At 38.9% G+C, this 18,032-nt stretch overlaps 1 protein-coding gene across 4 annotated transcripts in view; it reads right to left on the bottom strand.

Annotated features, from left to right (window-relative positions):
* NRXN3 (neurexin 3) overlaps window positions 1-18,032 on the bottom strand; it is a 1,750,257-nt gene that overhangs the window by 621,260 nt on the left and 1,110,965 nt on the right. The gene's annotated exons all lie outside the window — the stretch shown is intronic.

Raw genomic sequence — 18,032 nt, 5'->3', positions numbered from 1 at the left:
TGGTCACAAAGCACTGAGCTGATCTCCCTGTAGCACATGCCTCTTTAAATAGCTGACATCTGGAGGAACTATCTGATACTTGTTACACTCCACTCAGCATGAACGGAGGTTGGCAGGGAATTTAGCAGCATGTCGTATTTTTAAAATACCTCACACCTCCCCCTCACCCTCCCTGCCTTCGGAGAGAGGTTTAAGCAATGCACTCATATGTTCTGATGCATGAGCCTACCACCTTCCTCCCAGACATGCAAATGCTTTAAAAAGAGGGTCCAAAGCTTTTGATCTAACGCCAAGGTGGGCCACCCAAATTAAATACAAATAAGACAACAGCCAACACCTCTTCATTTCAGCAATAAACTATGTGAACTTCATAAATCAGTTGTTCTCCCTCAATTGTTCTCCCTCTCTCTCTCTCTCTCTCTCTCTCTCTCTCTCACACACACACACACACACACACACACACACACACAGACACGAGCTTTAAACATTTTCTAATAAAAGCCTGCCCACTCCTTTACTGAAACTCTTCCAAAGGAAGATCATTAGCAGCTTAAGAGAATTGCGTTGACTTAACAAAATTAATGGGACTCTTTAATTCAATTGTGACCTGACAGAAAGCCACCTGCTTTGCCTCCAGCAGATCAGGCTCTCTGAAAACTCTCCTTCCCTATTCCAGCTGCTGGGAAGTCAGATGAACAAATATCCAGAGATCACTGCTGGGCACATAAACTCCTGGAGAGCCTAGATCCCTCAATGGTGAGAGCTGCCCCAGATATTTAGTAGCTGTTCTTTAGAGTCTTGGAGCAAATTGAACACAGAGGTGTGTGGAGGTGATAGGGGGCGCTCTACCACAGGAAATGGCGTTGGTGACTTAGTATGGAGCTTGCAGAAAGGGGGAGTTCTGTGTAACTGCTAACAGTCTGATAAGTGTTATCACAGAAAGTGGCGATACCCACTGTTCACTCATGCAAACAGTAATTGTTATTAGGAATAGCGCTAATAAAACAACTCCAAGAGTTTGAGAATTTTACCTTTCCTTGGAACAGCCCACAGTATTTTATAAGGTCGAATTCTATAATTCTTCTTAACATTCCTTCAGGTAGCAGAACTCTTCTGGGAAGTGCGTGAGTGTGTGTGTTTGTGTGTGTGAGACAGAGACAGAGACAGAGAGAGAGGGGGGTGGGATACTCAGGGAAAAAGCAATGCATTTAATATATATACAAGCAAAGTATTCACCCTCAAGCACTCCTGAGATAAAGTTTTTTGTCTTTTCCTTTTCCAAGAGTGAGTATGGGATTATTATACACTCTCTAGTTATGTGCCCCCAGATTCTCCATGGCAAATATTCAATCCTAGATTCCAAAAGCTCACAATTGGGGAAATCTGATAGAATCATCCTCTGCTTCAAAAATAGAGGAATAGAGGGCAGTGATCTAAGACAGCACTGCCAATCAGTTTCTTGAGCAGAGATTTAAAATCCATTGTCTGAAGAAGAAAATATGCCCGGCTATTATCGTAATTATCATTCCATTGGTCTTCAGCCCAGGTTTACTGTGTAGCAATTTCAGAATCTAAGATCCTTGCCATATAACAGGGTGTTGAAAATTATGCTTAACCGTTTGGAGATTTGCAATGGATGAGAAGAATAATAAACCTTTATTTTTTTACTACATGCTAGGTATTATGATAAGTGTTCTAACACAGATGATCTCATTTAACACCGAAAACAACTTACAACAGCTACAATTATCCCCATTTTATAAAGGAGAAAATTGTGGCTTAGAAAGGTGAAGTAACTCAGCCAATGTCACACAGGGATTAAATGGCAGGATCTGAAAATGTCTCTGGCTCTGGACATCACACATTTGTACCCTATTCTGCCTTTTAATCACTACCTGAAACACACCTGGCATGGTAAGCAATCTGAATGTATTAGCTATCATTAGCTGGTATTCCCTGGTGCTAGGATGATCCGGCTTGTTGTGGAGAAGGTCCAGAGTACATCTTGAATGCTGAGAAAAAATTTTATTTGCAGCATTATAAAGGCAGGAAACATAGTTGAAGCAGATGGTCTGGGCCACTTCCTGATAGTGTAACTTTGTGATCATTTCTAAGCAATGAGTTTGGGAGGATTGAAGAAGAGTTCCATTTCAACATAGGGTCAGGGAATCCAGGAAAGCTTCCTGAAAGAAGAAATAATTGAGTTGTATCTTTAAATGGTCTGTAATGAAAGGAGGATGCCATTCCCTTCCAATGAGACAGGCCTTAAATCAACAATGCCCTTCTGAGGATTATGAAAGTGGAGGCAAAATTGCCAAATAAAGGCAGGTGAAAAGTGAATGAAGTGAAAAGATGAATGAAGGGGAATTGAAGAGACATCTATTAAACAACAAAAAATAAAAGTGCCTCCCAAAGCATGAGCAATGTTTTTTGCTGGTGTTTCCCTCTGAAGTCTGCAATGCAAGACAATTTTTTTCTTCACATTTCTTTCTTATCCTTTCAACTGACTGTAGCTAAAGGGGTCTGAGGCCAGCATGCTAATGTACTTTGACTGGGAGGCGGGAGGGTCTCTGATCCTAGGCAGCCTCCTCGCTGGTCTGCCTGTGTACCCATCACCTGTTTAGCACCACTTCAACATAAATCATTAAAGCTCCTATAAAGGAAACAAAGAAATACACTTAATATCTCCCCTCTCTTCTGCTGGAGCCTGCACAGCAGAGTGAGAAGGTGAAATATCCATTTTCAATGTCTAAAATTGTCTCTGAAAAGTCACCAAGGAGCCTCATTAAGTAACAGTCTTTGCAAATAATAAGTTGATTTTCTCCATGGCTTGAGACCAATTGCTCTTTTTGTTGTTGTTAACAGATAACAGATTGCTGAAAGTGAGTTTCTGACACACAGTTGTCAGCATCAACTAGGATTAACAACATATTTTGGGGCCATCGCTGCCTGCCATGCTTTCTTGCAGCTGTGAGGGCAGCATAGGCCATTATGCTGGACTCTTCTCCGAGGAGGATGCGGGAACTTTTGGAAGAGCCATCAGGTTGCACCCAGGGTGTCATGGCAGAAACACATGGCTCTCAGACTTTCTCCTTCTTGCCTATAGGAAGAGGGGAGGCCCAGAATAAAATAATTTAGACTATAGAATAGAAATGAGGAATGGACCCATTCATGTTATAATTTTCTTATTTTTTAGCTGACCTTACGCTGACCAAATAAGAGCAAGCCCATGAGCTAAAACCATGAAGTTACCAATGTACCCTGCTTAGAAGAACCCCACACTTTGCCCCAATATTTTGAAAACACACTTTCTTGTTTAGCAAGAAGTCTAGCCTTGCCCTAGGATCCCCTGCCCACTCCACTTATTTTCTAGAAATTCCTGGTTGGGAGAAGAGCTTACATCTATCAGATTTCCAGCCTTAGGCTCTAGAGGCCAGTGTGTCCTTGAAAGCTTTTACTCTGTCCCCAGTAGAGCTGGCAACCACATCTAGATTAGTATCTTCTAGGGCGCTTGTCCCTCTTCAGCCAGTGGTAGAACATCTTCCTCTTGTCACAATGCAGCACTTTCAGGGGCCTCTCCCATGGAAGAACAGGAAAGCCTTGAGAGACATGTTCTCTCCTTTGCAAACTATCTCTTTCCCAGGACCCACAGGCAATGCAGGGAAAGAAGATCTAAGGATATTTAGAATTAGTTTCAAACTTGACCTGGAACCACTTCTTTTCCTCAACATCCTAGGCATGCTATTTAGTCTAGCTGATGGGTCACTCATGGTGAATTTCCCTGAGGACCCCAATTTCTCTCTTTTTGGTCTCAGCTACTTGTCAGCCTTCCAGTCTTCACAAGATCTCTATGTGACTGAATCCCATGGGTTCCATGTAAATCAATGGATGTGGCTAGGCAGCCCTTGCAGTGCATTCTGAACATTTTCTTAACAGTTAAAAAGTTCTCCAAATGTCATATTATAAGGGGGAGGCTAATCTTCCCAGAGCACAGAAGAAAGGTGTGTTCTAACTCCACAAGCCAGTAGAACAATCTTGTTTCTGACTTCACCATCCCCTACTCCTCTACTGTGCTGGTCACTGGTCTGGAGGTCTCATTCGCTTCTTTCCGAGTCATTTTTGCATTATCTTACTTTTCAAATTCCCTCTCAAATGCCATTAACTTTCTCTTAGATCTGAGACAATTCCTAAGGCCACCCACCAATCTCCACACCCCCATCCCCCTGCCATACATATACACACATCCTGTTTCTATTTACCTACTCCTCTCAATATCTCTCCTTCACACTGATCTTTAGGGAAACCATAGATGATAAAAGGAGATTCTACTGCAGCTTAAATAACTGGCGTGATGGGAGGAAACAAGACATCAACCACAAGATCTTACAGAAATTAAAAAAAAAAAAGGATCCTGTTTTCCATATAAATATCTCTAGTAATTAAAAAGGGACAATGACAGAAACAGATAGGGTGAAAAATAAATGAAAAGTAAATAGATTTCACTTCTAAGCCTGATAAGTCAGAAAGGTTTCCTCCTGAGGAGGATGCTCTATTAAGATCTTGGAAGATAAACCTAATTTCTGGTTATTATGCATTACTGTTATACCAATCACCTTGACATCCAGATGTACCTCATTCGAAGAGGTGGAGGTGGAGGCATCTGATTTACCTACTTTAATGGTCAAGACCTTTGGTTACTACAATAGGATATGTAACTACAGGCTAAATAAGTAGCTCTTATTTTGGTGGAAGGGATTGGTTACTGTTATAAATTCTTGATAAGGGTATTCTCAGACAGGGAAAAAATAAGGGTAATGGTGCAATGAACCTGACAATTTCTCATTCTCAAACTTTCCTTTAGTTTGTCTTCTATCACGTACAACTTAAAAATGTGTTCCCCCCAAGGCTCTATCCTCAGTAACATTGTCCCATATTCTGTCTCTTGATGACTCCATGTGAATCAACCCATGGATTCAGCTACTACTTCTAAGCAGAGGACCCCAGGTCTATACTCTCTAATCCCATCCAAAATCTAAGCTATAACCAACTATTACAACCAACTCTTTCTATAGATAACCCAAACTCACCATTTTCATTACTACTTTCCATATGCCCCATATTACCCCAAACTTACTATGTGTTCCATACCTTAATTAGTGACATAATTTTTCCATTTACTCAGGCTCAAAACTTTAAAGTCATTCCTTGGTAGCCCCATTCCCAGAGCCCGGTTCAGTCCCTCAATACCTCTTGGTCTGAACAAATATAACAGCAATATAACAAATATAACTAATAACTGATGCAGTTATTAGTTGCCAACTCTTTTTTTGAACAGGGCCTGCTACACAGTTTCCCCAAAGAAATCTTCCTAATGCACAGTTCACATAATTTCACCCCTTTGAACAAAATCTTTCAGTGGCTACTTATTGCATACATATGGAAAGTTCCATCTCTGTATTATGGTACTCAAGGCCCTCTGAGGTGTGCAGTACGGCTGGAATCTGGATGAGGGAATGAAACAGATGCTGCTGGAAAGGGAGAGAGACAGCAGACCATGATAATCCTTGTGAGTGATACAGCATTTGTATTTCAATATGAGGTCACTGAAGTGTCATCTGGAGCGTTAAGTGGGGACAGATATTGATATTACATGGACTTTAGAAAGTTCACTCTGGGGCTAGGCTACTTCATAAACGTTAAAAAATATCACAATCTATGAGAGGGCAGGGTTGGTGACAAGTGGTGAGATGAAAACTTAGAATGTTTTTCATAAAGGTCAATAAACACACACACACAAACACACAACTTAAGGCATTGCAATGCAAAATAACAGAGGTAGAAAAATTCCCAAGTTTTTTAAGCATTAAGGATATAAGCCTGAAGAGCAATATAAATGCAAGTTAAAATATAAAAGAAGCTTATTTATGTAAGCAAAACTTCAGAGAAAAACATATACATAACGTGAAAAAGCAGTGGGGAATGGATTCAAGGAAAAAGAATAAGACAACTACCGAGCTCTTGGCTATTTCCATTTTAAAATAAGACTGGGAAAGTTAGAAGGGAAAAAATATTTATTTTTGAAATGGAAAAAAAAATAAGATGATAATTTTCTGTCGAATAGAATTGTGCGGGGGAACTTGCTGGTCTTTCTTCGCAGAAAAAGGCCTGCGTGGAAGGTTCTGCGGATGAAAGGGTTTGATTAGTTTTAAGAATGTGAACTTGTGAAGTGGGTACATGAACAGATTGTTCTATTACTGCCTGTTAGTAGGGCAATAGCTATTTCACTAATTTTTTCTTAACCTCTTCTTGATTTAGGGACATTTAACGCCAGAAGTGCAAAATAAGACTGCAGGACTTAGAAGCAGAATTTTTCTTCTGGTCCATAAGCTGTAAATCTTTTATAATTCATCTTCCATTGGGAGTAAAGATATTTAGGTAGCTGGGAATGGGGAAATGTATGTAGAAACTGTGGAAGTGACAGAAAAGAGAGACTATAATTAAACAATAGCATGTAACACATCTAGTTTGGCATTTCCTTTTCCTGTCCTTTATAGCACGGTTTGCACAATCAAATGCCTCCAGAGTTTAAGCAGGTAATGCAAATTAATAAAGTAGTCTGGGTTCAAGAATTCTAGTGTTCAAGCATTTTCATATTTAGTTGTCATTATCAGAACTGGCCATCAGCTTTGGTGTTGGTGGGGAAATAGAGAATTCTGGAAACTGCAGCCACCCAAAGAATATCTAAAATAATTGCTACTGATCTCTAGCAAAATTTTGCCACATGGGAATGCAGGCCCAGATTTTGCAGAAGATATTTTTGCAGTGTCTTCTGACTTGCCAAGAGTAGCTAACAATTTTCATTTTTATGTGAAATTCTCCATTTTTAAAATGTTATCTCAAAATTATTCTTCAACCTTGTTATAGGAAAAACAAAACTCATCTGAAAGCCCTTTATAGTAATTGATGACAATTAACTTTTGATGACAATAAACTTTAGAAAAGAATTAGCTTGTATCTTTCTCTTTCACTTTCTAGGACCTTTATTTCTTTTTGAAATTCCTGACCTTTAAAGAAGGCCACAATGTGAGAAGAGACAGAAATGCGTGTGTCAAGAAAGGCTGTTCCCATGTTTGAAGACCACAAGGGAAGGGTGAGATTTGTGCTGGATAAAGAGAAGGCTGTTTGACTAGATGAAAGGGATGTATGGGTGTCCCAGGCACAGAGAATATAAGAAGTGTCTCAGAGTTGAGACTACAACCAGTAGTATAAAACACTCTCACTAAGGGTGTTTCATTTGACTCCTTGAAACTACCCCATAAGTGAAAGAAAAAGGCATGTGGAAAATTCTGGAACTAGGAATAGGCCAGTCAGGCTGGATTAGAAATCTAAGCTTCCCAGGCCAAAATCATCCTTGGCCAGGCCAAACTGTTTTAGCCTAAACAGAAACAGAAGCAATTCAACTCCCTTTGCAATGTTGGCTATTGGAACACAAGTCCACTTTCTTTTTTTTTTTTTTTGCGTTATGCGGGCCTCTCACTGCCGTGGCCTCTCCCGCCGCGGAGCACAGGCTCCAGACGCGCAGGCTCCATGGCATGTGGGATCCTCCCGGACCGGGGCACGAACCCGCGTCCCCTGCATCGGCAGGCGGGCCCCCAACCACTGCGCCACCAGGGAAGCCCAACAGGTCCACTTTCTTAAAACTAATCAAACTCTTTCATCTGCAGAACCTTCCATGGCAGGTCTTTCCAGCCAGAAGATGCTACTTTGTGAAAAGTCTCCCTTAGAGTATCAATTCCTCCTATAGGAAGAAAGGAATGGGGAAAATACATTAAAATTCAAACACTATACTGTGTGAACATTTTGTTTGTTTGTTTGTCTTGCTCTTCTGGCTTTGGTGAAATGCTTTCAGAGGCAGAGCTATCACTTCGCAATAGGAACTGCAACTTTATGAAAATTCTGGCTAGAACCTAAATTGACCTGCTACTCCTGCAGTGTTTGCTAGGTTACCACCCTGTGTAGCTTCTGACACTTTATCAAGCACATTACTGTATTCCTCCTCCCTTCTTTCTCTTCCTAACTTCTTGTTTGTTTGGTTTTTTTTTCTTCAAAAATAATCTGTGAGTGTTTTTGTGTGATGGATGCTGTCCAGAGATGAAAAACCATGGACTCTGGTTTCCTCAAAGACTAGCAGAGAAGGTAGAAATTGAAATGAACAATGAAAATCGGAGGATGGAATCTAGAACATAATGTGTGCTAGGAATGCTTATAACAAAAAGGAACCTATCATCAGAAATGATAATAGTAGATTCTATGAATAAGAGTTTGTTATGTGCCAGGCACTGTGGGAAGCATGAAATAGAAATCATCCCATTTAGTCACCCAAATAGAGGTGAGACGTGGGCTTTATTATTTACTGCTTTACTGATAAGGAAACTAAAGTTTAGAAAGGATAGACATCTTGTCTAGGCCAAGATTTCTTCTCTTATTCCCTCTCTGTCTCTCTCTCTCCTCACCCCCAACCCTTGGACTCCATTTCTCTCTATTTCTCTCTCTGTATTTCTCTCTGTTTTCCACAGTCGCTCTCCCTATCTCTTGATCCTCAGGATTGGCTATTGGATCACAAGTCCACTTTCTTAAAACTAATCAAACTCTTTCATCAGCAGAACCTTCCGCGGCAGGTCTTCCCAGCCAGAAGATGCTACTTTGTGAAAAGTTTGCATGCAGAAAGCATGCAAACTATGTTGCACAGTGTATGGCAACTTTATAACTTCTCAATCAATGGTGGCTATTATTTCTTGGGCACATCAGGAAAGGCTTTTCAGGAGAGACAGTGCTTGAACTAGAAATGGAAAGATGCTCAGGTCAAGTAACTGTGACATTTTTCATTTCATTTAATATTTATTAGGAACCCTGTGAGATGGGTATCATTAACCTCACCTTTCAAACAAGGAAACCAAAGCTCAGCAAGCTTAAATGACTGGCCCATGGCCAAAGAGCTAGCAAGCTGGAGGCTTGAGACTGGGACCCAAGTGTCCTAATTCAAAGGCTAACCTCTTTCTACTATTATATCTCTGTCCTGATGGCTTTTAGACCCAACGGTTGAAACCCCTAATCCTTTAGTAAAAGCAGAGGGAGACACAGAATTGATACCAGCTTCTTGTTAATCCTTATTCCCTGGAGTATAAGCATTCCCTTGGAGAGTTAAAAGATACATACAAATGAGTAAAAATCATTGCCTATTCAGTAATGCTTCTGATGTGTGCTTGTATCTTCTCAAGTAACTGAAATAATTATATGAAAGAAAGGAAAAGGAGAGAAACCTGGTGCAAAGAGTGTGTTTACAGGAAGGTCTTTTTAATGAGCTCTGTGCTCAGTACATTTTGTTGTCTGTAAAGGGAAGGTGTGAACAGAGCCAGTGTGGATCTGCTAAGAATTAGTCCAACTTGCTCCCATCAATTATACTGAATTTTTTGACAAACCTCCACTACTCATGGGAAATTTCCTGACAGGATGCTAATAAATCTACCTAACCTTGTCACCCCCCACCAATATGTCGAATTTGCAGCATTCAAGATAAATAACATTCATGCATTATGAGACTGAACTTGACTTCTCAGAATTTCCATAATGCTCTAATAGGCTAATGAGAGAAAATGCTATTTTGTCTCCAGAATATAAAAGAAAATGCTTGTCTTCAGAAAAGCACTACCCTGGCAGGCAAAGTATTTTGCTGCTGGGCCCATTTGAGATGCCAAGGACCACGGGGTTGAGAGGCATCAGGCCGTGGTCATGTGTTATCTGTACAATATAGTGCCATGCTGGAGAAGTGTGCAGTGAATAATATAGAGCACTGCATACACGTACTTAGAGGAACCCAGATGCCTAGACCTTGGGGCTAAGCGGCTAACAGCAAAGCTGATATCTGCAGGTTTATTTTCCACCCAAATCATTAACTTCCATTTCAGAAAGGAAATTCATCAAAACCAAACTCATTGCCTGAGGGCAAAAGCGATTACTGAGTCCAAGAAGAACTCTGCTTTGCTTGGGGGTATTCCAAGGTGACACACCAGAGTTAATGGTAGTGTGGCATCTTTGTGAAGAGCTGAGCTCTGAAGCCAGAGAACATGTGTTCAAATCTCTGCTTTGCTATTTGCCAAGTTTATAAAATGGTGATAATAATAGTACACATTCCATTGGGTTGTTTTAAGGAAAAGATTAATTTTGCCAATGCACGTAAAGCACTCAGCATTCAGTTCAACACATAGTATACCCTATCAGAAAAAAGATTACTTTTGTGTAGACGATGCTCTGCCCTGGTGTCACATCCTACAGGAATCTCCACCTCCCAAATCCAGCTGAGCCAGTTGGTCACCTGCTCTGCTCTCATGATACTCCACCTATGCCTCTATCACCACACTTCACACATTGTATTATAGACTATGTCATTGTGTTTGCTTCCACCAGTAGATTACAAAATCCTTAACGGTAAAGAGTCTGAACTTTTACATTGTATTCCATTGTATTTATCTCCAGTGCCTAGTATATGGGAGGTTATCAAAAATGTGTGCTGAATTAAGGTACAAATACATTGTCTCCTTTTGCTCACCTGAAACATAGAAAAGGCCTATGTCTCAACTTCTAGGTTGAAAGGGCAGCTAAACAAATTGTTAATTGTGTCATGTTAATATCAACTAAGATTCTTCTGGGTTTTTTCTCTCAATAAAGTTATGGGAGCAAAGAGCTCTTAAATTCCTATACATTAACGGTATAATTCCCAACGGTGGATGTGAGGATGTCCATTGTACAATCCATTGTAAAATAGTTTTCACTATTATTGCCCCAGTAGAGAAAGTACATAATGAATGAACCACAAGTTCCTTCTTAGAAAACTCTTCCTTCCAGGCAGACGCTGCAAAAGGACACTTGGGTTGCACAGGCCTCTGCTGGATCTGCCTGATGAAACTGAAAGAGACATTGCCCTCTGAGATGTCTTTCCTCATTAGGAGACTGGAAGAGGAAAAACACAGAACTAAGAGAAAATTCCATTAGAACTGCAACTATTCCTTACCAGGAGGTTAACAACCTTCACCCCAGCTTTAGGTCCAGGGTAGAGTAAGTAAACTCCACCAATGGAATCCAGAGGGCATACAATCAAAACACCCCACAGAGCTGCAACTATTTATTTAAAAAGATCTTGAACATTCAGCAGGAGTGGGTAGACAATAGACAGGCACTCTTCTAGCCTCAGAGCCAGTATTCCTGCTGACTGGCATGGCATATTTCTTTAGCCGATCTTCTAGAATCTGGGCTTTACCTCTCCATGAGGATATAGAATTTCAATCAGTTAAAAGCCTAAACTTTGTGCTCAGACAGACCTGGGCTTGAATTAATGGATGTGTTACTTTGGACAAGTTACATGAGTTTTATGAACTTTGTTTTTCTCATTGGTAAATAAGTGTAATCAGTTACCTACTTCTTAGGGTTGTTACAAGGATTTAATTGTTAAACATGAACATAAAACATGTGAAAGTTACTGGCACAAGAAATCACCAAGAAATGCTACCCTTTGTTGTTTTCATCACTATAGCCTTTTGTATCATCCACCTTGCACTTGGTTCTCTTTCTGATAAGACTATGATCCACATTAACTCATTCTGAAGGAAAAATTGGCCTTCTAATGTTGGTCTGCCTTGATGTGTACCAGGCTATTTTTTTTGTCTGTCCCATCTGAGAAAAGTTCTTCAAATCTGTACATGTGACACCACCACCATACAAATACTGCTCTGATAAAGAGTGACTGTTTTTACTCTAAGTTCTCTGGGACTTGTGCCATTTCTCCAAGTAAATTCAAATGTGGTTTAAACAATAGACTGTATTTTGTAAAGATAAATATAGAAAGACACACACACACACACACACACACACACACACACACACACACTTGCACACTTTTAAATTTTATTGCATGGACCCAGTTGGGAGAAACAAGTTTTCACTTTTAGATTCTCCACCTGCATGGCATGGGTGTAATGAAAACGTCTGTCAGGGAAAGTAATGTGTTTAATATTGCACCAGTCTTAAACATCAGCAGAGATTTCTGTGCATTGCAAATAATTCCAGCACCTGCCCATATTACATCGCTCTGTGTTTCATCTGTAGTAGAATGATATCAATATGTCAAGCATGAGGAAAAGGATGTTTTATGAGATTGATGTAAGGAAGCACAATGGCAAGCACATAAAATGGGGCCAAAGATGCCAAAAAAGTTGTCAGAGGAAAAGACTGTGATCTCTCACTGTTGTGCACTGAGTTTATTTTTCTCACCAAGGGTCCAGAGGCCATCAAGGCTGCCTGTGGCCTTGATTAAGGATTTTAAAGAAGATTAAACCACACTGATTTTAGAAAAAGGCCTTTCAGCAACCACTGAATGTCTAGGAGGTGAATAATAGGTGAAGGCTGTTAGTGAGCCTATGAAAAACAAACACCAGAATGTTCCAGGGTGTGCTAGTGAGCAATTCCCAAGAGAGGCTGATTTTGCAAGACACCACGGAGGGAAACTTCTTTGGGACCTGGATCATGATTGGAGGGAGGAGGGTGAATTCTTCTCTAGAGAAGAAATTTGCATATGGAGAAGAAGAAAGGTGATCTTCAATCTAGATGGATACCATTCTTACAGAAGCAAAATTAGAAAAGAGAATCTGGAGATAATTTTCTTAATTTCTACTCTGAGTGTCCCATTTTTGGCCTTTGTTACCTCTTCTCATTGTATTATTTAGTATTCCTTTTTATATACTGGGTACTTAAAATCAAATTAACTGCTTTATATTCCCAGTGCTTACCCCACACCTTCTCACCTCTGTATGCCTGCCATGCTATTTCCATTACTTGGAATGCCTTCCTTGGGTGTCTTCACCTACATAAATATTTCTTATCCTTCAAGGGCCAGATAAAATAGAATTTCATCCACAAAGCCTTCTCTGATTACTTTAGATTTAAAGATTCCTTGCCTCTGAAATTCCATGACACTTGACTGACATCTCATTGATTTGTTTTTAATTTTTTACTATAGTTGTTTAGATATAGGTACTGGAATACAAGCTCCTTGAGGATAGGGTCTATACCCTTAGTCATGGGTCAGAAGGTGAGACTGGCACAAAGTGGCCCTCAGTAAATATTTGCTGAGTGATTTTTTTATATATACTTTTATTCACTATAGTGTCTTGTACAGTGCATTTAGTAGGTGCTCAATAAATATTTATTGATGGAATGGATAGATGTAGTCCCTGAAATGCTGAGAATAGCTTTATACGTAAAAAGAAGCACGAAAAAGAAGGAAAGGAGGAGGAAGAGGAGGAAGTGGAGGAGAGGAATTTCCTATAGGCACAATGAAACACCTTCTCAGAGTTTTATCTTTCAGAAAATGTGGGTGCGAATAAAAAATCTAAATTACTAGTGAGTATGCTTCTGAACATATATACTAGTATATTTCTAACTCTCTTTTCATTCAAGATCTCTGATACAAGGTGGATAGGTGACAGGTCACATTTCCAGAAGCTGTTTCTAAAATGTACTTGCCCCTAATTTGGTTAGCTGCATTTGCAAACAATCTTACACTAGTGGTGGCTTGGCATCCAATAGGGACTGGATTGTATATAGTGTATTGCTTGGTGAAGCAAATAACTTACAGTGATTTTGAACAGGGGCCCAAATAACACAGAGAAATTCTAGTTACAACATTCTTTTTTTTTCCTCTGAGGCTGCTGCTGAGGGCTACTAGAAAAAAGAGTCACCAAATTCTCCCACTTATAAGTAAATACGAAAAACACAACATCAGCAATCTTTTCACTCAGTGTTTGGAGAGCGTGTCTGGAAACAACCTGCATCAGAAGCTCTTGGGGCACCTGTTTAAAACTGCAGATTCCTGGCCTCTTTCCAGACCTATGGATTACTTAGATTGCCATATTTTTGTAAGGAGGAGAATAAAATATATTATTAACATCTATCATTTATTTCATTGTATATAGTCACATATACACACATATATATACACAACATGTATTTATATTTTCATAGTTCTTGGCCTTGAAACATAAAAGAGGCTTTCAATTACTGATATTTATTAGATTTAACTTTTTTTTTTTTTCAAGTTCACCTTCTTTACTGGCCCACAGACCCATACATACAACTTTCACTCCTCCACATTTCCTGCATGGGAGAGTATGTCAATATGCATGTATGAATGAATAGATGGGTAACTGTTAGATGTATAAATAAATAACTTAGTGATTACTGTATTTGGTATGCAACTCATGGAAGCATTTATACACTCAATTTGTCCACATCCAGGATTGGTTACATAATTCACGACACCCAGTAAAACGAAAATGTGCAAAAATGAAAACTACTTAAAAATTATTGAAACTTTACAGATGGTGACGGCAGACCATTAAAATAAGCTCAGCGCCCTGTGCAACTGTGCAGGCTGCAGATCCACGAATCTGACCTTGCCTACAACATAGACAATGTTCTTCTCTGTGGAATGAATGAATGGAGGGAAAGCCCAGTGTGTCTTCTGATCTCCAGGTGGAGAGAGGCGGGAAAGGGCCACCCAGCCCTGCAGCCATACTTCTATCACCTATGGGCTAGCTGCTTGTTGGATTTTCCCCACTCCCCTTTGGTCATATTCATTTGCATTTTCCCAGGTTGTGTGGAATTTAGATAGCTCTCATTTGTTTCTAATATCCTGCTTTCTAGCTCTCATCTTCCCTGTTATCTTCAACCATCAATTTGTAACTTTCTCACTAGAGCTAGCTATTAAGCCCTTACAATATTCTAAATAGAATCTGAACAAGCCCTGATCCTTTCATAAAACCAGTGGTTGTCTCTTATCCAATCAGTTGCTATTGCTAGTCTCCTTCCCTCTTCTGCATTCCTGGGATGCAATGAAATGTTGAGACACAAGTTCATTTTAATTAATTTTTCAAGTTTCCTCCCAAATTTAACAAAAATATTACAAGCAAAAAAAAAGGTAAAATAAAATAACAACACCCTTGTGACACTACACAGTATATAATTAGTGAAGAACAATTTTTAAAAATTATATGTACATGTTTGCAAGCAGTGAATATTTTTATCAAAAATAAATGCGGGGGGAGGAATCTCAGTTCGTGTCCTTTTATGATATACAGATCTAACACACTTTAATAAGAAGCAACCCCCAGGCAAAGAGGTAAGTATAATTTCTTCACCCAGGGGAATAGTTAATATACAGTTTAACACTCTTATGAATGTTGATGGAAAAAAAGAATTTTGATATATTTAAAATTTTTCTCCTAAGCTTAGATATTGAGAGTTTGTATATTAAGGAAAAATTAAAGTAACAGTGGCTAACACTAGCAAATTATGAATCATATTTCATATCTCACAATCATACGTATGAATCACATATTATACATACATAGATACATACACACATAAATATACTATGTAGAAATTTATATGTCTAATGCCTAGAAGTAAATCATGGAGCGTTTTCTTGTATGAATTTGTGGAAATGTGAAGGTGAGTACAAGCATATGTATGTGGTATCTGGATTTGAAACTAATTTGGAAAGTCAACATCTCATGTTTATAAATATATCTCATTTTTTCACAGCTTCAGCCAGATTTTCTTTTCTACTTTTTCTCATGGCATTGTGAGAGGATATCAATAAGGTGTAATTATTCTCTTGCTGGGCCACATGTGCAGTAAATTTCCAGATAACCAAATTCTGTAACTGTTGGAAATTTCAGAGGGAACATTATTTTAGAAGAACTGGTATTTTAGGTCTTCAAATGGTAATTAAATATGGTAAATCTCTACAGAATAAAAAAGAATGAATAAAATCAGATGACTGAACTCCAACTGATCTTAGGTCATTCTTTGTCTTATGAAAGGGCATTTTACTTATGGGGGAAAACAGTGATAACGACTATAACGTTTACTCACAGTCAATCATTACAGTTTTACACTTCCATACCTAATCACTTTGCCCCATAATTATTTTCTAGGCTTGAGTAAATAAACCCTGAACTAAAGATCCACCATGTGTGTTTACTTGTCTCTTGATGCAGGTGGTGTTTTTCTCCCCCAACAATTATTTTTCCTCAAATGGACTTTTCACCAAAATGCAAGTATTATTGACAACATCTTAACTATACGGAGGGAAAACAAGTGAACAAATGACAGGGAGCAGGCACTAAGAAAAAGAATAAAATTAGAACTGGTTAGTGAATGGGATCATAGGCATATATTAAAGTATTGCTTAGAAATGAGGACACTTTCTTTTAAATCACTGAAGGGATTTACTCAAAGGTCAAAATTCTTGATTAATCCCCACATCATTCACTTTCAGGTGGGGGGAAGTAATAGTCTTTTTAATTATACAGTAAGAATCAGAGAGGTTATTTGTTAGCCCCAGTCTCACAGCAAGTCATCGGGAATTAAAGGTTTCCTGACCCTTTTATCCAGTTAATTTCCTCTTATTATTATCCTCCACTGTCACATACATTTTAGTGGCTACTCCGAAGTAGGCTTTTTCCCTTTCTTACATAAATATAGATATGCTTTCTTTCATATGGCATAGGAAACAACCTGAAAAGTTGAATGTAAGTTGAGCTCTCATAAATCAAATGCTGAAGAGAAGAAATGCTGGACTGGGAGACAGGGTAGGAGTGGGAATTATAAGCTTAAATTTTTAAAAACGTTTATTATCTTTTCAAAAGTGATTAATGCTTTTAAAAACCACTTAAAATACTATTTTAATGCACTTGAGAAACTCACATTAAAGGAACTCTGCATAAAATAAAATACTTAAATAACTTATTAATTTAAGTAAGTACTCCATTACTTAGCTGGATTCCCCTGACTTATTTTATACATATTTTTTTCTAGTATAGTATTTCCCAAATTGTGTTCCCAGGAGCTGAATATTAATAAGTGTTATATCAATGAACATTACACAAGTGACTGGTCAAATGAATTTTTTTTTTTTTTGCATTTTTGAGTGTTTTATTTATATCAAACTGGATAAAATGTGTGTATTTCTCAGACAGAAAAGACATGCTGTGGTAGAAATGTACCTTTCAACTATTCATGGGTACACAGGTACACTGGGGAGATTGCAAAAGTGCAGATTCTGATTCAGTAGTTCTGGTGGGCTTGAATTCCATTTTTTTTTTAACATTTTTATTGGAGTATAATTGCTTTACAATGGTGTGTTAGTTTCTGCTTTATAACAAAGTGAATCAGTTATACATACACATATGTTCCCATATCTCTCCCCTCTTGCATCTCCCTCCGTCCCACCCTCCCTATCCCACCCCTCTAGGTGGTCACAAAGCACCGAGCTGATCTCCCTGTGCTATGCGGCTGCTTCCCACTAGCTATCTATTTTATGTTTCCTTTGGTAGTGTATATATGTCCATGCCACTCTCTCACTTGTCACAGCTTACCCTTCCCCCTCCCCATATCCTCAAGTCCATTCTCTAGTAGGTCTGCATCTTTATTCCTGTCTTGCCCCTAGGTTCTTCTGACCATTTTTTTTCTTTTTTTTTTAGATTCCATAGATACGTGTTAGCATACGGTATCTGTTTTTCTCTCTCTGACTTACTTCACTCTGTATGACAGACTCTATGTCCACCCACCTCACTACAAATAACTCAGTTTCACTTTTTTATGGCTGAGTAATATTCCATTGTATATATGTGCCACATCTTCTTTATCCCTTCAACGGTTGATGGACACTTAGGTTGCTTCTATGTCCTGGCTATTGTAAATAGAGCTGCAATGAACATTTTGGTACATGACTCTTTTTGAATTATGGTTTTAAATGTACCTTTCAACTATTCATGGGTACACAGGTACACTGGGGAGATTGCAAAAGTGCAGATTCTGATTCAGTAGTTCTGGTGGGCTTGAATTCCATTTTTTTTTTAACATTTTTATTGGAGTATAATTGCTTTACAATGGTTTCATTAACTCTGCTTTATAAC

Source organism: Physeter macrocephalus, chromosome 11, assembly GCF_002837175.3.
Source record: "Physeter macrocephalus isolate SW-GA chromosome 11, ASM283717v5, whole genome shotgun sequence".
Lineage (NCBI taxonomy): Eukaryota > Metazoa > Chordata > Mammalia > Artiodactyla > Physeteridae > Physeter > Physeter macrocephalus.
The sequence above is the reverse complement of the archived record's forward strand: the minus strand, read 5'-3'. Positions and strand labels throughout refer to the sequence as shown.